The sequence below is a fragment of the Myripristis murdjan genome, chromosome 19, assembly GCF_902150065.1.
Source record: "Myripristis murdjan chromosome 19, fMyrMur1.1, whole genome shotgun sequence".
Lineage (NCBI taxonomy): Eukaryota > Metazoa > Chordata > Actinopteri > Holocentriformes > Holocentridae > Myripristis > Myripristis murdjan.
Genome location: NC_043998.1, coordinates 13,282,513 through 13,290,000, shown reverse-complemented (window position 1 = coordinate 13,290,000; position 7,488 = coordinate 13,282,513). Strand labels below are relative to the sequence as shown.

Here is a 7,488-nt window from a genome sequence, read left to right as displayed (position 1 = left end):
GGGTCAAACTATCCGCACACGAAAATCCCCCTTCAAAAGTAGCCAACCGGCCAAAATGACATTACATGAACTTAGCACAAAAGCAAGCATGTCCCATATAAGAATTGTCTTTTTTCACACTCCAATGCATATAAGGTTCAAACAAAAATGATGCGTTTCGAATGGAAAGCGATTGAAAAATAAAGGGAGAAAAGGGAAAGGCGAGGCAGAATTAAAGCGCACATCAGTTGGGAAGTGGCTCAGGTTGGGCCCGGGCAGGAGGGTCAACTCATTGCCGTCCCTTATTTTGCAGTGAAGTAAAGTCAGAAAGCGTAACTGGGATACTAAATCAAGATATTCAGAGGCCGACTAAGCAAGAGAGACAAGCCCGGCCGAGCAGAGGACAGCGCGTCTGCACAGCGTTCATACCGAGGGGGAAGCAGGGAGCACTGCAGTTTGCAATAAACCTCTCTGCCTCCCTCTCTCTCAAACACACACAGGCACACACATATATTTATATGGCTACACACACACACCTACACACACAATGGCAAACTAACAAAGAAAAAATCTACAATTTATAATCTATAAAAGTACAATCATAATTAAGTGCGCTGGATCGTGTGTCATTTTGAATGGTGCTCGGAATGAATTAGAAACACAGAAGTAATTTGGCTGTGAAGAGAGGTCAAATCACAAAGTGACACATCTATCGCCCACAGCTCAGCCCTCCACACTGGAGATGCTACACAGGGAAACAGTGGGGCTAGACTGGCTGAAAAGCCCTAAAAATACGCAGCTAAAGTCAATTCAGTCATGTCAGCGTATAGTGTTATAACTTGCTATAATGCAAACAGCTTAGTATAGTGAATGAGACATGTATTTAGATAATTTTTAAAGGAGGTGGCAGGGCTGTAATTATATTAGTTTTACCTTTTACTATTTCCCTTTTTTCTAATGGCATGACACTTAATGATAGCCGAGCGTTTTGGACAATAAATGCGTCTTGAATTAAATGAAATACTAGTGTAGGTTGTCCTCTGGTGCAAGCAGGACTTCAACTATAAAATCGGCATTCAGTGCAGTGCTTAAAATATAATAAAGCGTACAAATAAAACTGGCTACTTACTGGTAAGTTAGTCCATGCATAACGAGCAATGAATGAGAAATAGTACCAAAAAATATAGATTTATAAAAAATAATCAAAAGCCCCGAGTTAAAGAGATGAAACATGTGGGATTGATTACATCCTATGCTGCAGATTGTAGTGTGCAGTTGAGGTATGGGCAGACGCATCGTAGAAGTTCAGGCTTGTAGTGAATCGAGGCTCGTTCATGCAGCCAGAGACTCAGACACGCGGGGAGGGAGGGACGGCGGGGGGGAACGCGCTCGCCCATTGGTTTGGGAACGACAATGTGAAAGCGTGCCCGTGAGGCGCCCCCCTCCTCCTCCTCCTCCTCCTCCCCCAACCCCTCCTCATCCCCCGCCCCCCCACTCCCCTCCACCTCCCCCCCTCCGACGGTAAACACAGGCTACCATTGGCTGTCGCTCCGAGCCAATGAGGAAGCCGCTGGAGCCGCAGAACAAAACGGCGCGCGTTTGATTTGCGGCCCTCGGCGCCCCGCGCGTAAATGCGAGGAGACAGGCGGCACAGCTCAGCACTGTTCAGAGAGGAGGAAGCCAACACTGGGCTTCTGATCACTGCGCAGCAAACAGCATATTCTCTGATCCAGCTGCAAATGCTACATGTGCTGCGAATATCGCGATGTTGTAGGCTACAACAATATCATAGTTTGTATTGTTGTATAACACTATTATTATTATAGTAGGGGGAATTCCATTGTTACACATGCAACGAGTCTTTACTATGTTTCTGCACTTAAATATAGACCTATTCTTTTGTAGAGTTTGATGCTAGTGGCCATGCAAGACTATACATGGCCTGTACGTCATATTTCATTCTCTATATAGGCTTGGTACTAAAAGCATAACCCCCTCCACAGTGCAGGCTATAGTCTGAGTGAACATGAATCCATCTTCTATCAACTCACTTAATCCATCAGCACGTCACATCTGTGAGCAAAAAGCCTCTGTCATGTCAATAGAAACATGTGACGGACAGGGGAAGAAAAGGAGAAACACATTTCTTTATTTTCTGCAAAAAAGGTTTCAAATATATTTTTAAATGGAAACCACTGCAGCTGTGCAAGTTCATCTGGGCCAATATTCTCCTTTTTCCCTCAACTGTCTGACTGGATGTCTGTTGTCTGTTTTTCCGTCTGTCTTGCGTATACATAAACTGACACACACACACACACACACACACACACACACACACACACACGCGCGCGCACACACTCTCGGGGAAATTGAATCACGGGGTAATTTGAAAGCATTACTGTCCTCAGGCTTGGTCTTGCACACGGTTCACTAATTTAGTCAATTAAAAGTGGAAGGATATGGGCCTGTGTGTTTCCATGTCGAAATATTTGAGCTATAGGCTAATATTCCCATCTAAGTTTGTTTATACGTGGAAGTAAAGGGTTAAAATTCCGGCCCTCGGCTCTGTGAAGCTCCTGATTGGTTGGCAGGCTGCCAGAGTGCTGTCAATCACAGAGTGTAAACAAGGCTCTGATTGGCTGCTGGCCAGTCCGCACTGGGCTGCCTGAAAAAAGCAATTACTGGCCCTGCGGTTTCAAGGCGGCCCCACGTTGAACGATGAAAGGAGATAAGGAGGGGCGGTTTCAAGGCGCCCCGACGGCGAACCCCGTTGGCCCCAGAGCAAAAGGAGAGTCAAGAGTGACTAAATCAAAGGGAATACGTTAAAAAGGGGGGAAATTACACGTTGTGTTAAATGTAGAGGCTAGATTCGCGGATTAATACGGTGCAATAACAACTTTGTACGTAGAAAATGGAGGAGAGCAACGGTAACAAGAACCGGAAAACAAGTATTGCATTGCTGTGAGGGAGTGCTTTCTTTCCACCAGCACGGATCGAAAAAAAGTTTTTTGGCGACAAAGGAGACGGCGAAAGAGAGATAGGTCTGTTGAGAAACATTATTGTGAGTTTCTTACCAAAGGTTGGTCACACTGACAATGGCGGATAGTTAGGAAAAGCTTCTTATTGTACTACTGCTTCTAAAATGTTGACTGAGAGTTTTCTCTTTTTTTTGCCAGCTATTTGGTAATTATAGTTAAATAAGTAGACATTTCCGCTTTTACGCACTACCTTAAGCAGTCGCTCAGCCTGTTACAATAGTAAATGGATTACTGTAATAATTTATTAGAGAGTCAACTATTGTCAGCAGTGAAAGAATAAGTGATTTGACACAAATAGCCTGTGATAAAAGACTTCAAAACGCGTTATTTGAAATTACAAGTTGGGTACAATTTTTTTTTTCATTTATTTTTTATTGTAATTATTTATTTATTTTGGAAAATGAAACACACATATTAGGTTGTTATTACACAATGTGTAACAACAACAACAATTATTTATTATTATTATTATTATTATATTTTGACATTTTTAGTCACAGAGAAATTTATTTGAAGATTTCCTTTTCTTTTCTTCCAAACAATTTCAAAACACAGCAACACATGTTTATTGTGCTGGGCAAATATATATATATATATATATATATATATATATATATATATATATATATATGTATATGTATATATATATATATATATATATATATATATATATATATATATATATATATATATATATGTATATGTATATATGTATATATATATATATATATATATATAATTTATTTATTTATTTTTTTGCAACTTGTCCTGACTCCACAGACAAAAGAACATGCACGCGCATTTCATGAAAAAACATATGCAGCCTATTTATCAACAAATGTCCCTGTGCAAAACCAAAACCAGAGATCCAGTCTTTTGCTTTGCCCAGCCCCAAACAAATCTGCACACACACACACACACACACACACACACACACACACACACACACACACACACACACACACACTGGACAAAGGAGATCTAAAGCAAGCCAGTCTGCACCCAACAGACTGTAAATTGCCTGCACGGGGGAAACGAGGCTTTCATCTATACAGAGGAATTCATTAATAAATATAATTCAAATCAAATAATGCAAAAGCGAGGAGACTTATCACGTGCGTAATTAGATAATCGTTATAACCCCTTTCCCATTTACATAGAAGCCTGCATTCCAAAGCCCTGCACGGCTCTCCAATGGGCTTGAGCCACCACGTGTCCACACACACACACACACACACACACACACACACACACACACACACACACACAGGAGCGTATACGCTATTATTAGTAGAAAGCCCAAATCTGGTCATCTATATTCCGCAGACAGGCTCCCGCCATTCCTCAAAGTGGATATTTTAATGTGTAGCCGAAATGTGCTCTACGGCCAACATGACACTCGTGAATTATCATTTCTGCATTAGTGTCCATTAAGATGATAAAAATAAACCCATAGTTGTGAAACTCAGTCGAGCCAACGGAGCTCGGCGTCCATCAAAATATGCCTGCCTCTGGTGAGTTATATGGCTGATTGCAAACAGCAGAAACAAGCAGACACAAAGGATATCCATAGATAAAAAGATAAAAAAGTGATATTTTCTTTTCTCTTTTTTTTTCAGTGAAATTACTCGCTCTCCCTGTTCTCTTCCCCAGCAGTGTTGTCTTTAAAACTAATGACATAGGGACAATAAAGAATCCTGTTCCGCAGCTCACAAAAGGGCTCCCGCACTTAAAACAGAAATCTGCATTTAATTTATTTAGTGACAAGGAAAAACCTTTTACGGCTTGATTTTTATTGGTTCTTTTTCACTTAAAAGAAGGTGGGGGTTGGGTGTGACTGTGTGTGTGTGTGTGGAGAGAAAGCACACGCACTCTCTCTCTCTCTCTCTCTCTCTCTCTCTCTCTCTCTCTCTCTCTCTCTCACACACACACACACACACACACACACACACCTCTGGTCCGTGTGCCAGCGCGAGCTACTCTATACGGTGGGGGCGCGCGGATAATTAATGCGGATTGACTGATTGCTCTTGAAACAGACCGGTCCTGCGCGCGGATTGTCCTCGAGCAATGAAGCGTTCCTGACTGACACTTTCCTCCTTCCCTCCTTCCCTCCGTCCCTGCTTCCCTTCACACTAACCGGGGCGCGAGGAGCCTTTCTGCGCGGCCTGGACTTCTCATTTCCGCCCGAGAGTGAGCTCGCGACTCTCCGCCTGACCACCGTACTGTGCAGGGAGAGGCTCGCGCTGCTCGGACCGGCCAAGGCGCTCGAGGCGTTCTCTCTCTCAGCCCGGGCGTGCTTGTGGCGTGTGCGCACGTGTCCGGTATTCTAAATAAATAAATAAATAAATGACTTTCGAGTGTGTTATGTGGTGAAAAATAGATAGGAAACTGCGGTGATCATACAGAGACAAACAACCAACAACATGAATAATCAGTTCAAGTTTCAGAGGAGCGTTGAGTTCAGCTTTTTCGCCTGTTAAGAGCGCTTCCTCATGTAGGTTGCATCAGCTTAGTGCTACTTAGCGCGATGTGTGCCGTGAATACACATCATAAAGGTTTATTTCAGCCTAAGAAGCTGGGCAAAGTCTATGCCGCAAATAAAAAAGGTGGGCAAAGTGAGTGTAGATGTGTTTAGACTGCCCTCCACTGCATCCCCGAATAACCTATATAACTGAATAAACTTACCAGTGTCTAAACAGGCCCACATTTTAAAAACATAATTCACAGTCAACGGGAAACACATTGGCGAGGCTGGTTTTAAATGAGGTCCAAATGGGGAGCCGTCTCCACGGGAGGCCCTCCATACAGGGCAACCATCCCATTCTCACCAAATATTCCTGATATCCCTTTAATGATGAGAATTTCCAAATAGGACCGTTCACCAGGGAGACGCCCCAGCTATCTAAAGGTAGTGCATCCCCATGAGAGCGCAGAGCCATATTAGACTAGAAAGCATGTGAATATAGCGCTGCCAAACTGGGTTTAGCAAAGCTGTGGACTATATGTTGTAATAACAGATGCGTAATGAAAACACAGGGCCGTGTTTGGTGCGCTCTGGGCGTGTAACACTGGCTGTGGATATAAAAGAAGCCAGCAGTGTGTGTTGTGTAGAAAAAAGAAAAAAAAAAAACATTTTGCGTGTGTGTGTCAAAATTGGGATGTAGAGAATCAGTGATGGGAAATACGCTGTATGTCTTCAACTAGCAGCTCACCGAACAAAAAGGCCATCCATAACCGCTCATGGCGACACCCAAAAGGAAAAGACACGATAAACTCAAAAGTTGAGGGGAAACAAAAACATCATGACCTTTTCTTCTCTGTGTGCACAGGACAGATGCTGCTATCTGGGATCCTGACAGATAGATACCTCACAACGGGTCATGAGATGCGAAATGGCCGGCACAAAAGTGCTGTTGCACCTCTGGGTCAAAAACGTCATGGCGCGTGCACACACACACACACACACACACACACACACAAACCTCTAAAGGCTCTGAAAGATTCAAATTGGGAATTATGAGTGCAGGCTGCAGTGGAGCAAAAGCTGCATGTCGGTCACATAACTACCAACATTACGTCATCATCGCTCAGCAGACACCTTTTAATCAAGAGGAGGAAGAGGATGGTGGTGGTGGTGATGATGCAGGCGAGGAAGAACAAGCTGATGATGGTGATGATGACGATGCCAAACATCTATAAAACGACCATCAGGCCAGCAGAGGAGATGAAAGCACCAACATCTATTCATGGGCCCTCAAAAAAAAAAAAAAAAAAAAAAAAAAAAACTCGTCGAGGCTTTAATTATCACCATTTGAGCACAAACAGCCATAGCGGGCTGCCTTGCGTTTCTCCGAGCTGTCTGCCTGTCACACTGGAAGCTCGCACAGCTCTTTGTAACCCAAGATTCAGGCAGGAAACTGGAGAATTGAATCGCAGCTTAAAAGCCTGTGAACTGTATAGCAAATGTTGATATTATAGACGCAAATAATGGGATTAAATATCGTGTGCCTGCCGTGTGACGGGCACATCTCAGCCCAGCGCCACCTCTGTGTCAACATGCATTCATCCGAGCTGGAGGAAGAAATCATGAAGCAAAAGTTGTTGTATTTTTTCCGTCCCGGGTTACTCAGCTACTCACATACAGCGACAGTCTTGCCCCTGAAGATTTCGCACTATATTTGTCCCCCAAGATTGTTATGACACCTACTGTACCTAAAAGCACGTGTGCACGCGCATAAACACGCACACGCACGTACACACACACATAGAATGACGACGACTGTGCAAGGTTTTAGGCCCGCGATCGCTAGGGTTATGTAGTCCATTTCTTGCCAAGAGTCCCGTGACAACTCCCCTGCCCACACACACACACACACACACACACGCACACACACACACACACACACACACACACACACACACACACGCACACACACACACACACACACACACACACACACACACACAC

The 7,488-nt window shown here is 43.7% G+C and overlaps 1 protein-coding gene across 1 annotated transcript in view; it reads right to left on the bottom strand.

Annotated features, from left to right (window-relative positions):
• Positions 1 to 1,274, bottom strand: part of bahcc1b (BAH domain and coiled-coil containing 1b) — a 68,138-nt gene extending 66,864 nt beyond the window's left edge. The window contains 1 exon segment of the mRNA XM_030077993.1: positions 1,109 to 1,274. The gene's annotated coding sequence lies outside the window, so the exon portion shown is untranslated.
• Positions 1,275 to 7,488: the final 6,214 nt, after the last annotated feature.